This window comes from Lissotriton helveticus, chromosome 7, assembly GCF_964261635.1.
Source record: "Lissotriton helveticus chromosome 7, aLisHel1.1, whole genome shotgun sequence".
In the NCBI taxonomy this organism is placed as follows: domain Eukaryota; kingdom Metazoa; phylum Chordata; class Amphibia; order Caudata; family Salamandridae; genus Lissotriton; species Lissotriton helveticus.
The window spans coordinates 514,969,859-514,996,132 of record NC_136068.1 but is presented as its reverse complement, the minus strand read 5'-3'; positions in this window follow the sequence as shown (position 1 = coordinate 514,996,132).

Genomic DNA, 26,274 nt, shown 5'->3' with positions numbered 1-26,274 from the left:
TTATGACGCAAATGTATAGGAATGATGTCCTAATCATTATCGGTTCGTGGACACCAAATTCGTCATGGTACGTTGATATTTTGTGACACGGGTATTGGACCTCGATATCGGGATAACAACAGGGTCCAGATTTTCAGAACCACACTACCCCCCCGCCAATTCTGGCAGCGGGGGTAGCATTCCACCCTTCTAGAGGGAGAAGACATGTTGGTTACTGCTTTACCCGGTTAAAGTTAAACAGAGCCTCAGCATCACAAAATGGATGCTGCTGCCACAGACACGAGTCAGACCTCCTGCTGCTGGACGGAACTCCAGCAGGGGAGGACTGGACAATAGGGTTCCTGCCTTGGGAGGTGCTAGCACCTCCCCAGACAGGCTTTTAGTGTATTGGGGCAGGGAGGGCTGCAAAACAACACACTGCCTGGGGCACACAAGGTGCTCCATGCATAGCCCAGTTCAAACCAGTTGCTGGGGCACTCCAGCCCCGCTCTGGCGTGAAACTGGACAAAGAGAAAGGGGTGTAACCACCCCCTTCTCAGGGTCCACCCATAGGAGGGACCTAGCAGGTAATCCAGCCCCTTAGATTAGTATAAAGATAGGAGCTGTGTCTAGAGACATTAGATTATCCTGGAACGAAACTCTGAAACAAAACTCTTGGACCTTCGACTTTCTATATCGACTAGAAGATGGAAGACATCTCCCTTGTGGTCAAGGAGTGACCACCCTGTTCAAACAGGCACCACCAGTAACTTGCCAGTTTGCATTGTCGACGCTCCCGATGGAACCCAAAGACTCAGCTACTCAGGACTGGACTTCCAGACTTCTTGGACTCCGACCCACATTCACAGCAAAGATGAGACCCATGGCGGACACAAAAGACATGGGAACAGACTCCCTGAACATCCTGCAAATTGCTAACTGCATCGAATCCTGAGGTAACTTGCAGTTGTGCATTGGGGTATGAGAAGCCCCAGATCCGAGCACCATTTGCACCGAAGCTGAGCCCTCCTTCACTCCACGAGTGCCGCGTGGGGCCCGCTCCTGCATTTCAGCTTGACGCATCCTCCCGGTTGCTCGTCCGTTGGCTTCTGAGCCCCCTGAAGGCGAACCTTTAAAATCATCTTACTTTCCTGGTTGCTCCAGGCTTGCTCCAGCTTCCCTGCAAAGGAGAAGCTCATCAGACCTTGCTGGTCTGACCTGAAACCAATCTTCACTTCCTGCGTGGGTTGTGGTTGCCAAGGCTTGTTGGGTCCAATCCAGATATCGACACCGCAGTCAACTAGATCCTTTGTGGGACAGCCCGAATACAGCTCCTGGTCATCGTTGATGCCTCCTGGTCCTCGTGGCTGCAGAGACAAGCTTCACCTCTTCACCTGTTTGCGTCACAACGTCACCTGGTTCCATACTGGTTCCTTCCTGGTCACTGGCTAGTGACCCAGACTCTGTCCCCTCTGCTTTCAGGTTCTTCAGCTCCTTGATCACCCTTGGATCCACCCGGACACTCTTTCTTCGGTCGCCTGCAGCACTTCTTTTGTAGATCTCCATTGAAAGCATCGACGAAACCCGACACGAAAAGACACCTATGCACCCGGCTTCCCTGGGCGAGGTAACTCGAGTACTCCGGTGTTCCCGTGGGTATTGACTCTTCAAGTGACCTAGTTAAAAGGGGTTTCACCGTAGTCCACCCGGAAGTGTCCTTAATTAGTAACTTTGTGACTTCTTCGTTCTCCATTGTAAGTCAATGGTAGCTCGCGACTGTGTTCCCACACTGCACGCGTCTCCCGTGGGTCTCCTACTTCCTAACCTTTGGTTCTGTAGTGTAGCCCCAATGATTCCCTAGGCCCTTCACTATTCCTAAAGTGGTTCTTATACCACTTACTTAGTATATGGTTCGTGAGGCCCCTAGGGCAGAATTGTATTTGTGCAACTTATAGTATGCTTAATGAGTAACGTGTAACGCATCTCGAACTCTGACCTCACAAAGAGTGCAGAGGTGTTGTGTTAGTAATAAATACATATATATTTGATGTATACCTTGTGTGGTGTCCTTTCATTTGGTATTCAAGGGATTATATATGATAAAACAGCTGGCTTCACATGCTCTCTGAAGTTTTAGCCTAAGACTGCTGGTCCATGCTACCACTAGGATAGCTTGTCTATAAGGTTGACTTTACAACCACCATCAATAAGGGTCGTTTAGACTGGTGCAAGGTGCCCACTAGAATAGTGGACATCATATGCCAGGCTAACTTCTCACATTCAGTGTTGGCGAATTAATGTGTTTCCTGGAGCGAGGCAAATGACACCAACTTGCCTGCCTCCCAGAGGTCACCAGTCCCATTTCTCAAACTCCTTTGTCATCCCAAGGGTGCCCAGTTGTTCTGCCACCCATAGTGGAGTGGCCAGTGTGAGTTTTTGGTCTCATCCTAATCTACGGTTCACCCTGTGCCAGAGTTGGACTGAGTGATTTGTGGGTCCCGTTAATGAATATCTGTTGGGTCTGGAGTAGAGTGCTCTGTTGAAGTTTCCTCTGGGGAGTAGCCATCTGTCCAATCTGTATCCAGGGTCGTCACCGAGACGATATGTGCAGTGGTTCACGGCTGCCAAGTGGGCCGCCCAATAGTGCTTTCTAATATCTGGGAGCCCTATGCCTCTTTCGTACCACCGAGTGTGAGTTTGTGTAATGCAATACGTGGTCTACTGTCCCACAGCAGGTCTCTCTGGATGCTCTCCATTTCCTTGAAGAACCTAGTCAGGACCAGAATTGGGGAGTTCTGCAGGACACATAGGAAGTGCAGAAGGGACATCATTTTGAAGAGTGCCGCTCTTCCCAGTAGTGATAGTGCAGCGCCTTCCAGGTCTTCGAGGTCTCGGCGTCTCGCTTTAATCTTTGTGATGGGGGAGGAGGCTGCACTCATAGCGAAGTTTGGTGTTGAAGGTAATGAAGATGCCTACATAAACTTCCATCACTTTCAGAGTGCATCCCTCCCATTGTCCCGAGAGCGCAGAGTAAAGCCCCAGTTTGTCAGCCCAAGTGTGTTGTATGCTAAGTAGGAAGGAGTGTTGGTGGAGAATGCTGACCCCTCTAGATCCTGACGTGAAACCAGAGTGGGCAACAAGTTTGTATCCCCATCTATTCAAAGCTTTACAGGTGTTTCCAACTAGGTGTGTCTCTTGGAGTAGCGCTATGTGTAAGAAACTGGCTCTATATATACTGCACCAAAGTGGGGAACAGTGTGAATAGAGTCCAAGGGTCTCCAGAGGTAGGCAGAGGTTAAAGTTAGATAGAACCTTACTCTCTAAAGTGGTAGCTTGGTCGAGCAGTAAGGCAGTATCAGAGGACAGTGTTAAGCATTTGTTGTACACACTCAGTCAGCAAATGAATTCACACACACAGAAACTGAACTCTAGGCCAATTGTTTTTATATGAAAAATATACTGTTGTTTATTTTTGGAACCAAGCAAGCCTGGTACAGGTAAGCATTAAATACTTTTCAGTAATACATTACTGGATATAGAACTATTTGAAAATGCAATTGGAATTGTACTTTGTTTGATTTACAGGGAGTAGAATGCAACATTTAGCAAATACAGTACATTGGAATTAATAGGCTTTTTCAATAAATTGCAGGTAAGTTACTTTTCGGATTACCTTTTCTAACACAGTACTGGATACTAGATTCAGCACTGGGACATTTCCTGAAAACAGTTGAGTGAATGCGTTTTAGTTAGTTGTACGATTTTTAAAGAATATTCTTGTATTTCAAAAGTTGACAAACTTTTTCACATAGAACCAACAAAGTTATCCTATGGGAGGAAATTTAATTCACAGGTAAGTTACTTTTACATTACTTTTCATACTCAGTGCTGGATACCTAGATTCAGCACTGGGACCTTTCCTGCAAATAGTTGAGAGAATTTGTTTTGGTTATTTGTGCAATTTTTAAAGAATATTCTTAGTTTTCAAAAGTCGACACTTAGAAACTTTTTGGGAGAAAAAGTGTCAATGTTATCCTATGAGGAAAAACGGATTATCGGTTTTGAGGTAAGTACTCGGTCTTTGGAGGTAGGGTTATAGGGTTAGACTCAGGGGACTCCCAGGGTCAGTGATGCACTGTTGTGGCACCCTCAGTGGCACTAGGCCGGCCAGCCGGGTGCAGAGTGTAGAGGGCCAATGTTATCCTATGGAGGATAGTTTGGGCTCTGGTTGGTGGCTGCTGGCAAGCAGGCCACGGGTTGTGGGAGCAAAGCTCCTAGGGTTTAGCTCAGGGCAAGTTGGGGACCAGAGTAGCACCAAAGGTGCACCCTCAGCGGCACTAGAGTGGCCGGGTGAAGGGTGTTGTTTGAGGTCGGGTGCCCTGTTGATTTCAATGGAGATTCACCGGGACAAAGAAACACTGCAGGCTTGAGGATGAGGATCTTCCTAGAGCGACCACCACTTTGAAGGGTAAGTTGGGATGTTGAGGGTTGGTTAGGCACAGCTGGGTTGGGCACACAAGGCCGTCGGGAGTCAGGTGCGGGGGTGCCTTTGGACGTAGGATTTTCTTACCCGCTCTGGTCGCGGTAGGGGGGGGGTCCTCTGGATTGAAGCTGCAAGCGTCGTCTGGAGGCTTGAGGCAGGTCAGGGGTTGCTGGATCTCGGGTCAGGATCACCGGGGGGACCTCCTCGTGCCATTTTTCCACTCGAGCTTGGGCAGGGTTCGGCGGGTGTAGAGTGGGCTGGATTTACGGTTCCTGGCTGGCACCAGAAGCTGCAATTTTTTAATTTTTTAAAATGTATTTATAAGTATTTTGTCAAAGGCATACAGTGCTCAAATACACAGAACAAAAATACAGGCTTTAGGTCATATACCATGGTCATACATCACTTTGCAGAGTGTCCGTTTGAACTTCAATCATACATTTACATCCTATGTAGCAGATCATACTTATACGGTTGAGTGTGTTTGGAGATAGACAACCAGATACATCCAGTAATCCCTGGGTTTGGACTTGTGAGTAACTCTTCCTCATATGTTTTCAGGGTATCTTTACAATAAGCCATAGCTTTAATCCATTGTTTGGCTCTTGAAATATCCTTTCTGCCCCAGCATCGAGAGATTCTTCGTTTAGCCAGAAGCAGTGCAATCATGCAGAATGTATGTTTGGTCGATTTCACATTATTGACTAGGCCCAGTAGACACAATCGAATTGAACAGGTAATGAAAATACCCAACATCACACTTAGCAGCTATGTGATTTCAGTCCAAAATGCACTAATAGAATTAAAGTACCAGGCTAGATGAAGAAAGTCGGCACTGTCCACTCCGCATCCTTGGCATCGTGCATCAGGGCGAAGTCCATATTTGTATAACTGTGCGGGGGTATGGTAAGTTTGGTGCAAGTATTTATAGTGAAGGATACGCAAATTGTCATTCGGTGTGAGCATACTAGTTGTGGTGCAACAGGTAGCCCATTCTTCCACTGTGAGGGGAGTGTCAAGCGTGACATTCCATCGCGCCAGTGCTTTATGAGTTGTGTCATTAATATCGCCTTGAAGTTGCATAGATAGTCGTGTCACCAGATGATTGTTACTGGGAGTGGTGATAATCTTTTCAAGGTATTCAATTGCAGTGGCTTGCTGGGATACATGGGATATAGTTTCTTAACAGCTACTTGCAGTCTATGATATTTAAATTGAAAGAGTAATGTCTGATTACTAATGTAGAAAAGATCTTTTGGTTCTATAAAGGTGCCATTAGCATATAGATCTCCTATTGTGTCTATAACCACATTTCGCAATAATTCTGTGCTTACTTTTTCTTGAGTAACTGACAGCTCCTGATTGAAAATGTAAGGGTAGCGTTGGTGCATAAAGCGGCAACTTATTGGCCAACTTCCCCATCTTTTGCCAGGCTGCGTTAGTTGTATGAATGGTGTTAATTGCACGAGACTGCGAGACTGTAGGCGGGTCCACCGATATAGTAGAATAGCATTCAATGGAATGGGATGTGCATCCCCGTCTTCAATGGCTATATGGGGCATCTGTTGGATGGGGTGGTACCAAAAGTGCGCGTATTGCGCTTGAGCACATAAATAATAAAGGAGAAAGTCCGGGACCTTAAAGCCCCTTTTAGAGAATGGCAGAGTCAAGGCCCGTATCTCAATGCGTGCTTGTTTGCCCGCCCATATGAGGCGACTTACTACAGTAGATAGTTTTTGGAATACAGCTTTCGGTGGAGTAATTGGAATATTATTGAAGAGGTAGAGGAGTTTAGGTAACATGACCATCTTGACAATGGCCAGACGGTCTGCCAACGATAACGGTAGTTGTATCCAGCGCACCACCTTTTCCTCAATCTTACTAATTGTTGTCCCATAGTTTGCGCGGATAAGTATTTCAGGGTCCCGATGATACCATACCCCAAGATGACTGGGTCTGTTTGCCATTCGAGTGGAACTCTGCCTGGTATGGATGGGTGGTGTCTGTCAATGGGATAATAAGGGATTCAGCCCAGTTAATTTGGAGTCCAGAATGATGCCCAAATGTAATATATTCTCTCAATAGTGGAGAGAGAATTGTAGCCGGATTTTTACATATAACACCATATCGTCTGCATATAGTGAAATATTGAGTGGCCTTTGTGGAAACTGCAGAGCTGCATATTTGTGACTTTTCCGTATCTTGCAGGCCAAGGGTTCAAGTGCGATTGCAAAAAGTAAGGGTGATAGGGGGCATCCCTGCCGTATTCCTCGTTCAATCTTGATAGCATCAAATACATATTTGTTAACTCGTATCCGCGCTGTGGGCTTCATATACAATAATTGAATCGCTTGTAGAAAGATTGGGGGAAATCCCATCTTCTGTAGTATGGTGTAAAGAGATGTCGATTTGATCGAAACAAATGCTTTTGCTGCATCCAAAAGGACTGCAGCAGCTTGAAATTCTGGGGCTAGATAATGCAATAGTGCAAATAGTGTTCGGGTGTTGTGGGCTGCGGAGCGGCCCGGTATAAAGCTGGATTGATCTCGCAATACAAAATTGTTCATTAAGGGTTCTAGTCGCCTAGCAAGCAACTTGGCTAATATTTTAGTGTCAGTGTTTATTAAGAATAGAGGCCGGTATGACTCGCACTTCTCCGGGTCTTTATTTGGTTTTAGTAGGGAAATAAGCATGGCCTCTCTCAGCGTTGGGGGGAGAATCTGATTGCTTTTGGCATCCCCATACATTTCTACCAGGTGAGGTGCAAGTAAATCAATATATGATTTATAAAATTTGCTGGCAAAGCCGTCCTGGCCCGGTGCCTTACCACTGGAAAGAGACTTGACTACGTCAGTGACTTCTTCCACCGCTACTGGTAGTGATAAATGCTCCCTCTGTGCATCTGATAACCAAGCAAATGCCACATCTTCCAGATATGACATAATCTTAGTCTGCGAGGCCGTTTCTCGCAATGCATACAAATCGCCGTATGCCCCCATGAACGCCTGTAAGATGCCCTTTGTATCATAATGTGTGGCGACACCATCATCTTTTATTGAAAATACCATATTCCCGTTCTAGCGCACCCAGTCGACCCTCTCGTTGAGCAAGTTGAGTTCAGATGTCCTTAAGAATGCCTGAGTTCGTACTAATACAGACTCTGCGAATAGTAGCTTTAAATGCGTCCCATAATAAACTGGGATCATTTGTGGAGGCCGTATTAAAAGCAAAATAATCAATAATCGCTTGTTTAATAGTGTCAGTGTATGAAGAATATATTAGGGCTTTGGCATTAAATTGTCATATGTACGGTGGTGGTGTGTAATGGGGTAGTTCCTTAGGTAACAGTACCAGTTTGTGGTCGGAGAGTGTCCTGGGCAGATGCCTAACATGTTGAGTCCAGCATAGGGCCTCGTCCGACCCCAACCATAATCAATACGGGACCAGCTGTTATGGACCATTGAGTTATATGTGGGTTCCCTATGTTGGGGATAACGTGATCTCCAAATGTCTACCAAGTTAGATTCTGCCATAATATTTTGTAACGCAGTCCCTGCTTGCCTAAAGAAGCTGCAGTTTAAGTACATCTGGTGTTCACAGAAGAAACAGTCTTGAAAGTGAAGGCAGGCAGGTCCTCAGGGGTATGTGAGGGAGGTTGCTGGCTGCTGGACACGCCGGGGTTTCGCAGGAGTGGGTTTGAGGGGAAACAGGCCGGTAGGGCTGGGGCCAAGTCAGTGGGCTTCGTCCTCTTGTTAGCTCTGCACGGCTTCTCGTCCTTCTTCTTCTCTTCTTTCCTTGCAGTTACTGATTCTGAGGAAGGACGGTTTAGGGTGCCCCTAAATACTAAATTTAGGGGTGTTACAGGTAGGTAAAGGGCAGGGGCCAATGTGTCTCTTCAGTGGGGTGGTTACACCCTCTATTCTGCCACTCTCCAGTGGGAGGGGGGCAGGAGCCCGTTCCTGGTTGGCTGGGTCCCCCCATCCTCAAGATGGTGGGGACTCGAGGTTGTGCTTCACCTCGCCTCCCCCACCTTAGGGGTGGAGTTGGCAGAGGTGGGCACACCTCTCTTCCTCACTTGTTTTTCCCGCCGGTTCTCTCGCTTAAAGTGGGGCATAGAACCAGTGGGGACCAGTTGCTGAAAGCTGCAAATGGTCTGGAGAGGCTCACAAAGGTGGCGTGCCTTTGAAGCCTCTCCTTCTAGATCCCTGACCATCCTGGGAGAGGAGGCTTGGCACCTCGTCCCAGGATGTGCAGTGTTTCAGGCCCCCAAGAGCAGCAAGCTCTCGACCCAGGGGTCCAGAAACATGTCTGGTGGTGGCAGCCTAGGCAGCCACTCAGTCAGGTCACTAGGGGTTGGTCGAGTTTCAGGGGGCATCTCAAAGATGCCCTCTGTGGTGCATTGTACATTAAATCCCACACTGGCATCAGTGTGGGATTAATGTGCTGAGAAGTTTGAATCCAAACTTCCCAGTCTTCAGTGTAGCCATTATGGTGCTGTTGAATTCGTCATGACAAACTCCCAGCACTATATACTCTTAATGGCAGCACTGCACTTACAGTGTCCAGGAATGGGCCTGGGTACTGAAGGGGTACAGGGCTCATGGACCTGTACCCTCACCACTGGCATAGGGCACCCAGCTATAGGGGTGACTGATGTATGCCAGGGCAGTGGGTTGTGGGCATGGCACACAGAGATATGTGCCATGTCGACTCTTCACTTTGTTCTGCACCAAGACACTCTGCCTGCAAATGCAGTGTGTGAGTGTCAGGGTACAGGGCCTCTAAGGGTGGCACAATGAGTGCTGCAGCCCTTAGAGGCTTTCTCTGGTCACAGTGCCCCGGGTACCTATGGTACCATTTACCAGGGGCTGACATGTGGCCACAGATGCCAATTGGGTTTAGGCTTCAATGCAGTTTTAGGGAAGGAACATAGGCCCTGGGTATCTGATTAGCAGGAGCCCATGGCAAAAAGGGCATCACAGCTGGTGACTTAAACAATGAGGGCTTGTCAGGCAACTGTAAGAAGGCCAACAGATAACCCTTAAAAGTGCCCAAAGCAAAGCCTTACCAGGCAAGAGACAAAACCGACAGATCATCAGATGTCTTAGCATAGACGGTGTCAATCTGGCATGCGCTACATAAAACCATAAGTGTCTTCAAGCAACAGGCATACACAGTTTTCACTGAGGGATGCCTGGCTGCCAAAAGAGCATGAAGCACCTCCAGTGGAAGAGCAAAGAGTTCAGCTGTTGCTGCTCAATCTCCAAACATGAAGGTGAAAACTGTGAGGGCTGATTGCAGAATCCTGCTGTTTTGCTGCAATTGTTACTCCCGGGGAAAAGCCTGGTTGGAGGACATATGCTCAAGCCCAGGCATTCTGGATACCATGCTCTCCATGTCCAATCTGGAGCCAATAGAATGATTTGGCCCGGTCAGTCCTGATCTTCTTGAGAACTCAAATCAGGAGTGGTATTGGCAGAAAGTTATACATAAGTCCCAAGTTCCACTCGAGAAGGAGTGTGTCTCTGAGCAAGAGACACCTTGAAACTCCAACGTGCAGAAGAGTTGACATTGCACGTTATCAGTGGTGGCGAATAGCTTAAGGCCTTCCCCATTTGTGGAAGAGGCCTTGCTCCACCTCTTGATGCAATTCTCACTCTTGATCTGCTAGACATAGCAGCTAAGTTAATCTGCCCTGGCGTTTAAACAACCCATCACATGGTTCGCCCGCTGGAAAATTCTCTGGTGGTTCAGCCATTACCAGAAGTGCAGAGACTCCAGGCAAAGGGTTCAAGATCCCACCATGCCCTATCTGTTGAAATACCACATGACGGAGGTGTTGTCACTGAGCACCTGAACCAGGTTCCTGTGATGAACAGAAAGAAGGCATTTAGCGCCAAGGGAATGGCCCTCAGTGTAGGAAGGTGGATATCTGACTATATGGTTACCCCAATGTTTTGCCTAGTGTTTAGCTGGTTTTTGGCTTAGTTGGCCTGGGATCCTGCTAATCAGGGCCCCAGGCTATCTGCTCTCACTGTAAAATGGACTCCATGTACTTTAGGTACATCTCCAATTGGGTATTGGGTCACCTTGTGAGCCCCTATATAGTGTACCATAGGTACCCAGGGCATAGGTGCATCCAAGGCCTACAAGGGGCTGCAGCATGTATTATGCCACCCCTGGCTGGCCATCCAAACTGACACAACTGGCTGATCAGTCAGCTGGGGCAAGGCCGTGTAATCACCCCTTGCTTAGGTATAGTATTCCTATACCTACCATTATATATAGGCACATATATACCTAGAAGTCACTCCTATGGCAGGCCTTAACAATCCTGGAGGCAGAGTGCTTGGTTTTATGTGAGATGGTGCTCCAGCATGAGCTGAGCCTGTCTGCAGCTTTTGGAACCATGTCCTTATGGCTGTTTTATCATATAGCCATACCATATACTCTTAAGTGCATTATAATGCTCGAGGTTAATGCTAACTTTGATTTGGCTTTATCAAAACATGTCATGTAAGGTGCCATATGCTTTGGAATACTACTCCCCCGCCAGTTCTGGCGGCGGGGGTAGCATTCCACCCTTCTAGAGGGAGAAGACATGTAGTTGTAGCTTTACCCGGTTAAAGTTAAACAGAGCCTCACCATCACAAAATGGATGCTGCTGCCACAGACACGAGTCTGACCTCCTGCTGCTGGACGAAACCCCAGCAGGGGAGGCCTGGAAAATAGGTTTCCTGCCTTGGGAGGTGCAAGCACCTCCCCAGACAGGCTCTTGTGATTTGGGGCAGATTGGGTTGAATGAAATGAGACACTACACTCCAACCCAGCTCTGGCGCGAAACTGGACAAAAAGAAAGGGGTGTAACCACCACCTTCCCAGGACCCACCCATAGGAGGGACCTAGCAGGTAATCCAGCCCCTCAATTCAGTATATAGGTAGGAGCTGAGTCTAGAGACTTTAGATTATCCTGAACTGAAACTCTGAAACGAAACTAGAAGACTGAAGAATCTCCCTTGTGGTTAAGGAGTGACCACCCTGTGCAAACAGGCACCACCAGTAACTTGCCGGTTTGCTTCGTTGACGCTCCAGCCGGATCCTGATGACCTAGCGACGCAGCCTCTGGACTTCCAGACTTCTCTGACTCCGACCCACAGCCACAGCAAAGCTGAGCCCGTGGCGGACACGAGAGACGTGGGACCGGACATCCTGCAAGACCTGCTTTTTGCTAACTGTGCAGCTTCTGAGGCGTCCTCGAAGTTGTGCATTGGGGTTTGAGAAGCCCCAAACCCGAGCCATAAGTGCACTGAAGCTCAGCCCTCCACACTCCACGAGTGCCGCGTGGGGCCTGTGCCTGCATTTCTCCTTGACGTGTCTTCGTGGTTGCTAGCCCGCTGGCTAGTGGCCCTCCTGAAGACATCACCTTGAAACAACACCACTTGCCTGGGTGCGCTGGGCTTGCTCCTGCTTTCCTGTAAAGGGGAAGCTCCCCAGACCTTGCTGGTCTGAACAAGAAGCCGATCTTCTCTTTCAGCGTGGGTTGAATTTGCCAAGGTTTGTTGACCCAAATCCGAAAGCTGACACTACCAACAGCGAGATCCTTTGCGGGACAGTCCGTGTACAGTTCCTAGTCATCGTCAACACCTTGTGGTCCACGTGGCTGCAGAGACAAGCTTCGCATCTTCACCTGATTGCATCTCGACATCGCCTTGTTCCTTCCTGGTTCCTTCCCGGTCACTGGTTAGTGACCCAGTCTTTGTCCCCTCTGCTTTCAGGTTCTTCTCGACTCCGATCCACCCTTGGATCCACCCGGACATCTTCCTTCTAGTCGCCTGCAGCATCTTCTTGCAGCTCTCCATAGGATTCGACGACAAAACCTGACACGGCTACACACCTATGCACCCGCCTTCCCTGGGTGAGGTAACTCGAGTACTCCGGTGCTTCCGTGGGTAGTAACTATCCAAGTGTCCTAGCTTAACAGGGTTTTTCCGTGGTCCATCCGGACGTGTCCTAAATCTATTACTTTGTGACTCTTACATTCCCATTGACTTTACATGGTAACCCGCGTGTGTGTTTAGACACTGCACACGCATCCTGTGGGCCTCCTCCTTCCATTCCTTTGGTTGGTCAGTGTAGCCCCAGCGATTTCCTAGGCCCTAGGCCTACTCACCTTTCCTGAAGTGGTTCTTATACCACTTCTTTAGTATATGGTTCGTGAGGCCCCTAGGGTAGAATTGTATTTGTGAAACTTATAGTATGCTTAATGAGTAACTTGTGCCGTATCTCGAACTCTGACCTCATAAAGGGTGCAGAGGGGTTGTGTTAGTAATAAATACATATATATTTGATATATACCTTGTGTGATGTCCTTTCATTTGGTATTCAAGGGATTATTATTGGTAAAACAATTGGCTTCACATGCTCTCTGAAGTGTTAGCCTAATACTGCTTTGTCCATGCTACCACTAGGATAGCTAGTCTATAAGGTTGACTTTACAACCATCACCATAAAGGTTGTTTGGACTGGTGCAAGGTGCTCACTAGAATAGTGAACATCATATACCAGGTCAACTTCTCACACTCAGCTCCAGCAGGTTAATGTGAAGTCTGGACTCTGCCAGAGACCAGAGGCATTTGATTTCCACCTCTCCCATATGGCCTCCTAAACCCATAAGCGATGCATCAGTCACAACTGTGAACTCTGAGTGGGGTACAGAGAGGGGTCTGCTGCTGACCCAATTGTGGTCAAACAACCAACACTACAGCTCTTTTGCAGTCTCTTCCAGAATCTGAACATGGCCATAGAGGTCCCCTTGATGTTGTGCACACTGGGAATTCAAATCCCACAGAAGAGCCTGCATATGCCACCAGGCATGCTTGACTAGCATGGTGCAGGAGGTCATCAGCCCCAGTAGCCTCAGAGTCAACCTCCCTGAAATTTAGGACCGAGGTTGAAAAGATCAGGATCATGGACTGAATATTATGGCCTTTCATTCCTGTGGCAAACCCACAAAACTGAACCATTTCCAGAATGACTCTAATGAAAGGGAGCATCTGAGAAAGAGTCAGGCATGATTTCAGCACATTGATAGTGAACCCCAGGGATGACACAAGGTATGTCATAGTCTGGAAGTGGGTGTCGACTGCCTGGGATAAGCCCGCTTTCAACAGTCAGTTGCCAAGGTAGGGGAAAACTGACACCCCTGACCTCGCAAGATGTGCTGCCACAGCCGCTATAACTTTTTATGAACACCTGAGGGGCACTGGTGAGACTATAGAGGAGCACAAAGAACTGAACATGCCCCTGCCCCACAATAAACCACAGGTAGAGCCGGTGAGCCAGCAGGACGGGTGTATGAAAATAGACGTCCTGCAGCTCCAATGCCACCATCCAGTCTCCAGGGTTGAGGGCAGATAAGACTTGGCCAGCATGATCATTTTGAATGGCTTCTTCCGGAAGAAGGTGCTGAGTGGGCACAGGTCTAAAATAGGCTGAAAAACTCAATTTTTCTTGGCACCAGAAAGTTGTAAGAGTAACAACCATGCCCTACTTCTGGTGCTGAATCCTTTCCGTAGCTCCTTTGGTCAAAAAGGCTTGCCCTACCTGCTGCAAAATGGAGAGATGGTCCTAAGTTAGTTGCGGGGGGGATGGTGGAAGGTGCAGTAGGGAAAAAAGGTAAGGTGTAGCCCTTGCACAGAATATGCAGAACCTACCCATCTGATGTTATTGCTCACCAACCAGGGAAGAATCAGTGGATTCTGCCTCCCACCGGGTGGCTGTGCTCCTGTGAAGGCATGCTAAAGAGGTTTGGCAGGTGGGGCTGCAGGGGGCGTGATGGACTGAGCGGCTCATGGACCTTGGCCATGGGGGTGGTTAGGACTATGGCCTTGACCGCGAAACTGCTTGGCTCCCTCTGGAGCTTGAACAGGTTAACAGTATGGGGCATCACTACCAAATCCGAGAATGGATCGGTGAAACTGTGGCAGTTCGCAAGGTGATGCTGCAAGCCTAGAGTATGTGTAGTAACTCTGCTCTCTTCAAAATGCCCTAGAGCAGAATGAGCCATGTCCCCCAGCAGATGAGTCCCATCAAAGGGCGTGTTTATGGAAGATTGGGCATTGCCTGAGAACCGAGTTAATTGCAGCCAAGCACTGTGTTGAATTACAACACTGGTGCCGATGACTCACTGGATGGAATTGGTGGTGTCCAAGCCACAATTAATTGTAAACTTGCCAGTATCACAACCGTCTTGAATCGCCTGAGTGAGAAAATGTGGGTGGTCTTCAGGCACATCAGGGAAGACTTGTGCTACCAAGTCCCAAAGGGAGTGGGAATAGCATCACAACAAGCAGCTGGAGTTAACTGAGAGGAAGGCCAGACTGGTCCTGCAAACCATTCCCAAACATTTCCACACACTAAGATTCCTTGTGGGGGAAGTGGTATTGAATGTTTTCGGATTAGACCTGCTCATTGAGATTTACACCACTAGACTTTCAGGGGAAGGGTGTTATGAGAGAAAAGCAGGGTCACCTGGAGTAGAAATGCAGTGCCTGGGGGGAGGGGCAGAACAAGGTTTGGCCTAAGCACCTACAATGTGTCCGTCATCCTCCTTAAGAAGAGACTCAGAAGATATTTGCCCCTGTTAAAGGACTTCAAAACATTGGCCTTAAACTACAAAGTGGAGCGCTTGAGGTCAAGCACTCCAGTCACCTTTCACACCACCATGGCGTAAGATGCGGATTCCTCTGGATGGTCTAGGGGGTGAGAGTAGGCCCATTCCTGGGGCGGTATTGACTAGCCTTGTGTAAGTCATCATAACAATTATCATCCTGGTAGGGTTGAGCACATTTAACACCTGGCTGATAGTTGTTGTTGCAGTCTATGTGGAATGCATGGTGTGTTGTTTTACTTGTGGAAGTGGTAATTCAGATGGGAGAAGTGGACCCTCGGCTGGCATCGAGCCCGACTTTAGTTGAGGTCAGAACAGTATTTATTCAGCTTCGGAGAGAACTATCTGGACCGCCTCCTACAGCATTGACTAAGTTGCCATTGGTGGTGAAGTCCTCAGGGCCAGCATTGGGCGTGTTACCAGAAGAAGAGTCGGAATGGGAGTCGGAGGCAAGACTGGCTCTGAGTGTCCAACTGGTGCCGAGGGTGTACCCTTTGGTGGCACTCCCTAAGGGGATCCTTGGGGCCCAAATGAACCTCAGATGGAGTTGGTAGGGATCCCAAAGAGCCGGAGCATAGCTGAAGCGATCTGATGTTCTGAGGCTGTTAGCCTCGTAAAATGCAGGATGTGCTGGAAACAGCTGCAGGATCGGCTTCAAAGACCACCTTAACCATTATACCTTAAAAAGTATCCCGATTCTACTATGTGCAGGAGTAGGCAGCCATAACTAAGGTTTCTGAAGACGGGTGGATCGACAGAAAAACTGGGTCCCCTGATGCTTGTTTATATCTTCTCACAATTAACCTGTTCACTGCTGGAGAAGTGGCGAGTTTCTCTCTTGCTGATATGACTGGGTCTTTCAGAGCTTCATTGAAGGGCAGTAAAGGCTCAGAGGTGCTAGATGTAGGCTGTAGGACCTCTGTCAAAATGTTGGCCTTATTTTCGTTGGTGGATAAAGGGAAGGTCAGGGACATCAGCTGTTTTTCTTAGCACTTCATGAAATAATGCATCCTCAGAGGAAGATGGGCGTGAAGGGCCCGCCACCTCTACTTTTGGGGAGGTATGTACCCCATAGCCTGCTGCAAGGTCAAGTAAATCATTGTACCAGACGACGGAAGAGATAGGAGGTTGGCTTCGAAATGTGTCATGAATAGTCTGGCAGCATTTTTGCCAGAGTGTATTCACCTGCACTTCTCAATATCTTTCAACGGACGATGACAAGGGGGAAAATAATTTTTTTATTTAATTACCCCTCATCATCGTCCGTCGAAATCCCCCCTCACCCGGCCCCACAGCGCCACCACTCTTACCTGCATGGGCTACGGCTGCTAACAGCTTGCTGTCCCATGACTCCTTGACAATGGGTAATCCTGTGTCCAGATCATTTCTGCCCTCGTTTCTTTTGGATTTGAGTCTCTCTTTTACCCTATGTTTTTGTTTACTACAATTAGGTAATGTCTTGCTGGATATTATGCTCCAGCAGGAGGGTCATCTTGCATCTGCGGATTCCTATGACATGGTGGTGGTGTGTGATAAGGAAGGGGAACTATTTGGGTTCAATGGGCTGTATTGGGCCATGCTGCAATATAGTGTGGAAAATAATGGTATGTTGGTTAACATGTGGTGGGGTATATTTTATGGTCAGATAGGGTGTTAGTTGATGGTGTGATTTCGTATGGTGAGATTTTGCTTGATTTAAAGTTATATGGTTTGAAGAGTGTGGTATCTGGTGTGGTCTGATTTGGCATTGGTGGGTGTGGTGTGTTTTTGAAGGTCTGTTGACACGATATGTTCAAAGGTGAGCTGCTATGTAGTGAAGTGTCATGTGATCGAGGTCTGTCGTGTGGTGGCATATCTTTTTCAAGTCTGTAAAGTTGTCAAAGTAAAAGGGAGATGTGGTGTGGAGTGATTTACAATAGGAGGATAAGCGGTTTTCTGTTATGGTGTGATGTTGGTACATGTGTAATATTATAATGCGGGTTATGTGATGTGTTGTGGTCTGGCATAGTGGAGTATGTTGTATATTGAGGTACTGTTGTGTGGCGTTTTAAGCTCTGAGTGAATTTTCCCAATTCATGCCCTTATAGAGGTACAATTCACATTGCCCTTATATAGGCATAGAAATCAAGCCCTTATTTAGGCATAGCCCATGCTGCCCAAATACAGGCATGGTTACTTCCACCCGTGCCAAACATCACAACGATTTCTTGGAAAACCAGCTTAAGCAGTCAGGGACTTCCCCTTGCTTGAATATTGATTTGTCCAAGAACTCAGTTACTTTACAAAGAACAACTATTCCCTAGGGGTTCTATCCAGACGTTCATATGTCCAACTTTACGTCAAACTATGGCATTCCTAAACACATTCAAGGTATAAATATACCTTCACTTGCTCTAGCAAGATATGGTGGTTTGGAGCAGTTCAAATACCTACTTGCCCGATGCAGCTCGCTACAGCAAGTGCAGAAGGAAGCCCACTCTCCAGCTGACCCACTGATTAGGAAGCTGCCCTTCTCCTGCCGAGAATCCAGCTCCAGTGTTTTCGGCTCCCTTTGCGGGGTGTTGGGAAATCGAGTCCCGAGACAGAGATACCAGACCTCCTTCATTCTAACAAGGTATGGAGCTGATTAGAACCTAGAGAAACCTTTGGTAGATTCTTGGCAAAAAGTAAAGCCTATGCTACACAATACTTACTTCTTCCCTCATACTAGACTTAGGTTAGGTACATTGGGGTAGGCGTATTTTAGAAGCACTAGTTGAGTATTTTAGTCAATGTTATTTATGTATGTATTTTTATATGACTTAGAAACCATACAATGCTCCTACTATATTATTTCATATTACTGTTTACGCTGTAAGCATTCTACTTTGCAGTCTGCATAACGATTGTAGCAGTTCACCTCTCTTGCATGAGAAAGAAGACTGTTCAATAAACCGTTTTTAATGAAATACTATTGTTTCCGCGACTCTAAGAGATATATTCTTATTCTTGGGAAACAAAGTTGTCATGTTTATGAGGTTGTCAGAAACTAATCCCTTCTTGTGTATTTGAGAACGTTTCTAGTGACCTCTGAGTTAGCTGGCACACACACAAATAAGTTTAGTATATTCGATAAAGACCTAGTTGACCTCAGTCCTATGTCAAATCTATAGGAAATATTATTCCAATGCGCTGAGCCTATTGGGAATATAGGAACTACACTACATGGCGCCCAATGTTTGGTAAGGCACTAATTTAACGCTAGATACTAAAGTAACTCAGTGGTGCTTTTCTCAGCGACCTCTTTTTCCGTAATACTCCAATAGACGTATGGAGTGTGTAAAGGGATAATATACACCATAACTGAGTAGGAAACCCTATGTATTAGTTTTTGGTTTTTCAACGTTGAAGGATACAGTGTTCCAAAATATTGTGCACCTTATCTTTGTTTCCTTGAAACTTGCTTTGCAAACTTTCATTAAACAGAATGACGGATAGCAAAACCGAGAACGGTGGAGCTACAGGCAATAATGCCGTACAAGTTTTAAACTTTACAGGTTTCCAAGAGACCAAGGAGGATGCTATAAGCATTCCAGAAACTTTAAAGAAAGCCATCACTATAAAACATATACGAAATGGCCTATCAGCAAGAGGTGGTAGGGTAGTTTTTGTGATAGAGGCACATGAATATCACCAGACAGAGGTATTCTATTTATGGATAGTCTTCCCTGAAGCTAATCCAGGAACAAAAATGTTTCACGTCTACAAAGAAGATGAACCACCAGAGGAATACATTCCTTTTGAGGATATTGAAATTCCAATAACATACCAAGAGCATGCGCTCTGGTTTAAAGGTGCCCTAAAACATATACATCACATTACCAGGCTCGGTCCACTAGGTAGACCAGGAGCAACATGGCCAGTATTAGCCAGCTATACACAACATCCTGCCATTGAAGAAATGTCATATTAGGAACTATTAGTTCAACTAAAAGAGCTGCTAAAAATGTATAGACAATTAGTTCAATATGTCATGCAGACTTTCACGGTCCAAACGGCAATAAGGATTCCACGACACGCCCCTTACCAGGGGAACATAAATAAAATTACACCACAGACTCTACATTCAGCCGTTGGTAAATTACCCGCAAAACGGGAACAAATTCCATTCTGAAAAGCTCAAAAAATTACTCAAATCGAGGCAGTATTTCCTGATACTACCCCTCATGAGAATCACAGAATTCTAACAATCTGTTTACCTATGGGGATCGCACCACATCTGGAGGACTGCGACACTTGGGGTACAGTCTTTGCTGCAAATTACACTAAAACACATGGTGTTCCGTCTATGGCGGTAATGCCGGACGTCCTGAAACAGATTCAAAATGAATACGGGGCAGAGCCAGCTCTAAATCTAGGTATGAAATTGCTGAAAGATTTCAAACAGGTCTCAACAATAATATTAGATAATATTAAATGTGAAGCAGCATCCGTGGCGATCCGCCAAAAGCTAAGAGAATTTGATGTAACCGAGCAACCACGTGAACTGGCCAGAATAATTGAAAAATCCTATGAAGAATTAGGTAGAGACAGCTTGGGGGGGAATCAGTTAAACCTCAACTGTCAGATAGTCCTGAAAAGGTCTTTATTAAAAACACTCCTACTCCTCCTAAAAAGAAGTGGGAGAACACTAAACAAACTTCTAAAGAGAAGCGTTCACAATCCCAAGGTAGGTCTCCTCAAAAGGAGCCCTCTTAAAGGAGGTATAACCTCAGGAATAGGGATAATTTGAGAAAACCTGATAGATATCAAGATACTGATACACGTTCCTCTCGAACCTTCCAGACTTCATCACAGAAATCCGAAAGAAGAGGACGGTCAGAACACAAAGAACGCGTGAAGTCCAAAGACGATCAACACGTTCCAAAAAATAAGAAAACTCAATTCACCAAAAAGAAGGTAGCAGGTCTAAAAATCAGACATGCTGAGGATCTTGAGGACACAACTCAAGAATGGGGAATGGGCTCAAACGATGTTGGACGAGGCAGCAGAAGTCACCATAGCTCACAAGAACTTGAAGGATCATCTGGAGAGAGTGGACTTAAATGAGTACATCCAAGTTGAAACTGCAGATACCAGGGTTAGTGTCCCACATAAGTTATAAGAAGTAACACTCCGGATGGAGGGGGGACATAACTAGAAAAATAAGAGCACTCTTTTGGGAGCGACTCTCTCAGGGTTACGACATTCCTCTAGCTGAATTAGACTGGCCACCTGAATTTGTCAGGGAGTGCCCACATGGGGAAGAAATCATTATGCCATCTTCCTCCAACCACATTCCAATTCATTTAAAATATACCTATGTCAGGAAATGGGCAGTAGCCCAGGCTCCTGCATTACATAAAAATTATGTAGGATGGGATGAGGATTCTCCTCACCATAAAATCCAGTTAAAAAATCAACCAAATGCACAAAGGCAGTACCTAGTTAAGCAAGAAGCTAAAAACAAGTCAGGGAGATATTAGATCAACTTGAATACCAAGGGGTGATTGAAACATGCACCTCGTCAATAACATTCCTTTGTTTCATGTCTCCAAACCAGACAATACATATCGTCTAGTTTTGGATTACAGACATTTAAACACTTGTTGCAAAACCTGATGAATAACATTGTGCGTAAAAAATGCAAAACCACATTAGATTTCCCACAGGGATTCAAGAATAGTCCAGGGTTATTTTCAGCCAGAGTAACAGAGTTACTACAAACCTATGATGATGAGGCATTATCATATGTCGATGACATCTATCTAACAGACAATGACTTGGATAGGCACTTGAACAGGGTGAACACCATAATATTAGGCTTTGCCTCTGAAGGGTATAAAGTAACTTTTAAGAAATCGAGAATTGCCCACATCAACGTCCTTTTTTCTAGGATATGAGTTATCAAGTGAAGGCAAAAGCCTGGTAGCAAACTTTCTAGAGAAATGTGCGCTGCTCCAACCTCCAAAAACACCGAAAAACTTACAGTCGATTCTAGGTTTTCTGAATTTCTGATAAACTTACATTCTGAATGTTGGACTTGGCCCTTCTGGCAGGTTCACCCCTAAACTTTTTGCTTTTTAATGATGACCTGGTGGTAGTGATTTTTGGTTTCTGCGCACTTTACCCCTGTGTCCCAGGGTAAAGTGCGTGCGTGGGGTGAGATTGGCCTGCCCTCCCATAGGAATGCATGGGAAATGTATGTGTTCCCTAGTAGTTCCTGATGCGTAGGGTGTGCAGACTCGAGTTTGGTATGTGCGGACACGTGTGATTGAATGCTGCGCGATGATGTGTGCGGCGTGATTGTGTCTAGTGTGGAAGTGCCACTTCTAGAAGTTGGCCTGCCTGTGTAAATTATGTGAATTGGCTGTCTGGCTTATGATTGGCTGGAGCTGGCTGGTGTGCCAGGCTCCATGAGTCAGGATGGGTCTGCCCCAGTGGTGAATGGGAGATCTGCATGTTTGATGGCCGGGGAGGAGTGTACCTGGGACCTAAATAGGGCTGGGCTTTCCCCACACAATGCTGGCTCCGCCCCCTGTGGTGCGACTGATGTCGCTAGCCTGGCCAGTGAATGGAAAGCGTGGCTGAGCACAACAAAGTGCTCCAAAACCAGCTGCGACTGGTTTTCTCCCCACCCAGCACATAAGGACAAAGGATTTCTATGTATAAAAAGGGGCTATGTCCCCTAACAAAATGTTCTTCTCCTGTTCCTGACTTGAGGGGGGCCTGCTGCTGCTGGGCGCCAGGAGGATACCGCCACTAGGGACTGCCTCCCTGCCTGGAGGACCCTGTGAGCTGGACCCTGGGCCCAGCCTTGCCCCCCCCGCCTTCACTTCTTTTTGTACTTTATCCCTGGACCTGGGGGGACTTGGGTGGCCTGCCAGTGCCTGGGGAGTGCTGGCCTCTCCCTCAAAATAGGGCATTGCGCCGCTGGTGCAGGCGATCCCTTCCTAGAGGGATTTCCCGGCGTGGGGATCCCCCTTGTGGCTGGTCTTCAAGGCAGGTGCCCACCCTGCATTTTGCCGAGCCAGTTAGCTAATTTGCGGCGCGGGTGCCCACCCCGCATTGCTGGCCACTTATTGTGCCCATTTTGTTGTATTAATTCATAACGGGTGCCACCCCATTTTATTATTTAATTACCGAGGGAGCCTACCCTTCAAAATCACCGCCGCCGACCCGTTGAAAGCAGGAAGCAAAGCGGGCCGCCTGACTGTGGGCAGGCCCGCAAGACAGAAGTGTGGCCGGAAGTGAACTTGCGGGGCTCCCGTGTGAACAAGAGAGTCCCGTGTCTGTGAGGAGAAGTGCTGCCACGGGTACCGGAGGGGACGGGAGCCCACCCCGCCTCCACCGGAGATTACAGAGAGCCCCGCGCTGCCCAAAGAAGCCGCCAGCAGACACCGGTGAATGAGCCTCCCCGCAGCAGAGCCCAGTGAGTGTTGTCGGGGCACGGAGAGCTCCGGACCTATCCCTAGTGCCGGAGAGGGGCGCAGTGTGCTCCGGGTGTGTCGAGCGACCCCATCTGGTCAGCGGGCGCTCCAACGATTCCCCCAGTGAGGCTCCACCTTTTAAGGGGGCATTTGTTAAAGCCCACGAGGCTTCTGGGCACATTTCTTTAGAGCCCATGAGGCTCAGGGGGCATTGAGGCATTCTGAGTCTCCCGGGAGAGACTCCAACGACGGCAGCATTTTGTTTATTTAGAGCACTTGCAAAACTGGATTCAAAATGGTCACAAAGATGTAAAGGGTGGCACAATTAAGCATAAATTGCTTTGGGAACAAGTAGTTCAGTTACGACAAGTACTACAAAAGGTTCACGTGATACATACACTGAGTCTTCAATGTGATGGCGTTCACGTTGCAGGGAATTCATTGGCTGATGAAGCCATGAAGGCAGCTGTGCAAACGGCTTCCGTAGCTGCAATCACTCCTTCAAAAACGAAAGTAGACAGCGAAATAATGCAAGCTGTCAATGCTTCAAGCAAAGACATTGGTAAAACATTACCAAAAGTCTTTCCACTCAAACACTCATACATAACTGATGCGAATAACGTTTCTTTTGCTCGAATTCCTAGAATAGCTGATAGAGTAATTCCAAACATGGAACATAGATTATGACTAATTTGAGTAGCACATGAAGGGCTCGCTTCTGCACACGCAGGTGTTTCCGCTACAGTATCATTATTAAAACAGAGATACTAGTGGCCGCACATGAGGAAACAAACCAGAAACTATGTATCTGCCAAAAGATGAAAGTCTCTAGAGTGAAACGTCCTGCGGTGACACCCCTGTTAATCTCAGACAACTCATTAGCTTGCGTTTACCTGGACCACTGCGGTCCCTTACAGAGGGATGGTAACTGCAAATATATCATGGTCGCAGTGGATTCGTGCTCAAGATTTATTTGGATGTGGCCTCAGGGCTTGGCTGACGTTCAAACTGTTATAAAAGATTTGTGAGTCTTTATCGGCACATGCTCAGTCGGCACGCTACATTCTGACAAGGGTCCTGCGTTTAGCTCTCGAGCTTACAAGGAGGCCATGGCTAAATTGCGCGTTGCATTGCGGTACTTTAGTCCATTCCATCCTGAGGGAAATTCGGTAGTGGAGAGAAAAAACCTGGACATAAAGCAATCTATAACAGCTAGGGTATTAGGCTCGATGATGGGTGGGTCAAACATCTAATAAGTGTCCAACGTAGTCTTAATAATCTGCCAAGAATTTCTCTAGGGGGAATCACTCCATATGAAATCCTTTTTGGAACAAGAATGATTATTTCGGATCTCGATTGTCAAACTTCAGGGGTAGAACAAAAACCCTTTGATATCAAAGCTCAAATGGCTGTTTTGCAGGACTTAAATGAAATAAGGAAAAGCCAAAGTAAAGTGTTCCTGAAGCCAACAACCACTAAAGAGAAACCAACCGTCCCAGCAAGACCTGTCTGGATTCCAAAGATTGGGGACCTAGTCAGAGAAAAGATCGCGGACAAGAAGGAATTTGGGCCTTCCTACAGACAACCAGTACCTGTCCTAGCAATCCATGAATCAAGAACAATATTACTGCCGCCCCTTGCTGATAAAAAGGAGTCCAATCATAAGCAGTAGGCCAAGTGCACTCCAAAGATGTAGCAGACTCCCTAATCTGGCTACTATCCAAGAGGTTCAAACTGAGAGACTCATCACCTTCGAAGAATCTGCAGTGCGAAAAGAAGGACTATGCAACAAAGCCATGGAACTTGTACCTCTTGAGACCCAAATAACAGTTTGTCAAGAAACGCCTGTCTACAATGAAATAACATCTGACTATATAAATGTAACAAGTGACCAAGTGGTTCCAGCGATTTCAATGAATCCTGATGCAATCCCTACAATTGACAGAACTGCCTCAGGCTATTTCATTAACTTTGATACGTTTTCTGAGGATCCCAGCGAACCTGAAACAACGCCAGTAAAAAGAACTTTTAAAGAACAAGCAACAGAAATTTTTCATCACCTAGAAAAGACTTATCTGGTTTCACCATGGATTGAATTTTGGATTGTGTTGGGTGTACTTTTTCTTCTACTAATGCTGATAAATGGAAGATATGTTAAAAAGGCCACAGCAAGTAAAAACATTAGTTTACTCCTCAAGCCACACAAATCATCTTATCGTGAACAAAGAGACTTGTCATCAGCGAACATCACAGCCGTTCCTATACCTGGAGGTATAGTATGGGACAGAACTGATAATGACATTTTTGGTCCGGCGGAGCCGTTGAAGATTCTACACCAGTTCACGATTTCCTTGAATGACTTTGTTTCATCTAGTATCTTTTCTGATGATTGGGACTTTGAGACTGTTAATAATATGATGTCAGACTTAGAAATGTCTGTTGTATTTACAAAACATGACTATTTATTGTTATAATCACTATGGTCATCATTTCTTGCACAAATCTGCAAATCCTAGAAATGTATTGAAATATAACCAATGGGAACATTGTCCAACGCCACCAAAGGGTAGCTCAAAAACACTGCACTGCAGTCTAGACCTAACTAAGGGAAAACCAAAGTCCAGAACTAGTTTAGTGACTGAAGACGGTGAATGAAGCACCTTCTGTGTAGTGACTTAGTACTACTGTCTATGTCGTGGGTTGTTGACATACATCTGTGGTAGCAGCTTTTGAGGAATATTAGCTCTGGTAGAGCCTTTTTAGTCTGACTCCGAGGTGTGCAGCCTACCTGCTCTCTTGTGTAAAGTACTGTTGGGATGCGGCAACCCAACCCTTGTGCTGACATGTCATGTGTGTTGAGTGTATGTATGTATTGTGGAAGTATTGGACATGTGTTATAACAAGACTCCATGTGTCGTGTGAGTATGCTTGCTGTGACGAGTGTGATCCATTCATTTGAACGCCCACTGGTTTAACATGGCACAAGATGGAGATTGGATGCAGCTTACCCAGACAGTGGAAGTGTAATGCCGACATTTCTGTCACTGAAGGGTGGATATTCAGACACTAATGTAAAGAAGTGTGGAGTCAGGGCTAGCCTTACAAATTATATGAGACCTTCTAAACAAGGGATTGCTGATGAGATTTTCCTGAGCACTACCTTTGGTGGATGGTAGCGAAGTAGGGTAGAGTCAGCAGATTCTGTTAAGGATTTCTCTGTCCCTGATTGCTGCTTCAGGAAGGATGATGACAAACAGGTGCAGAGAATCTCACACTTCTTGGTGCACTTGTTTGGATAATCCTGCATGTAGATCAGCGCCTGGACGCCTCAGGGCAGCAGCCGTGCTTAATAAAAATTCTTTTCATTTCATTTAATTTCATTTCATCATCACTACCAGTTGATAGAGCCATCACCTTGCACAAGGGCTGTGTCTGAACTACAACCATTAAATTATATATGAACGGGATCTATCCTAAATTGTTTCCTGAGCCTTGGGCAGTGATCTGTATACCCTATATACCATACAAGTGGGATCCAAAACACACCACTTTGTTCAAGATCCAAGTTCTTCTAGACAAATGCATGAAGTGCTCTACAGATTACTTGGACACCTCCTGTGTGAATAGGGAAGGTGCCTGACAGGAAGTCTCCCAAAGGTGAGAGGTCAACATCCCTGAAGTTTGGACAACTTGCT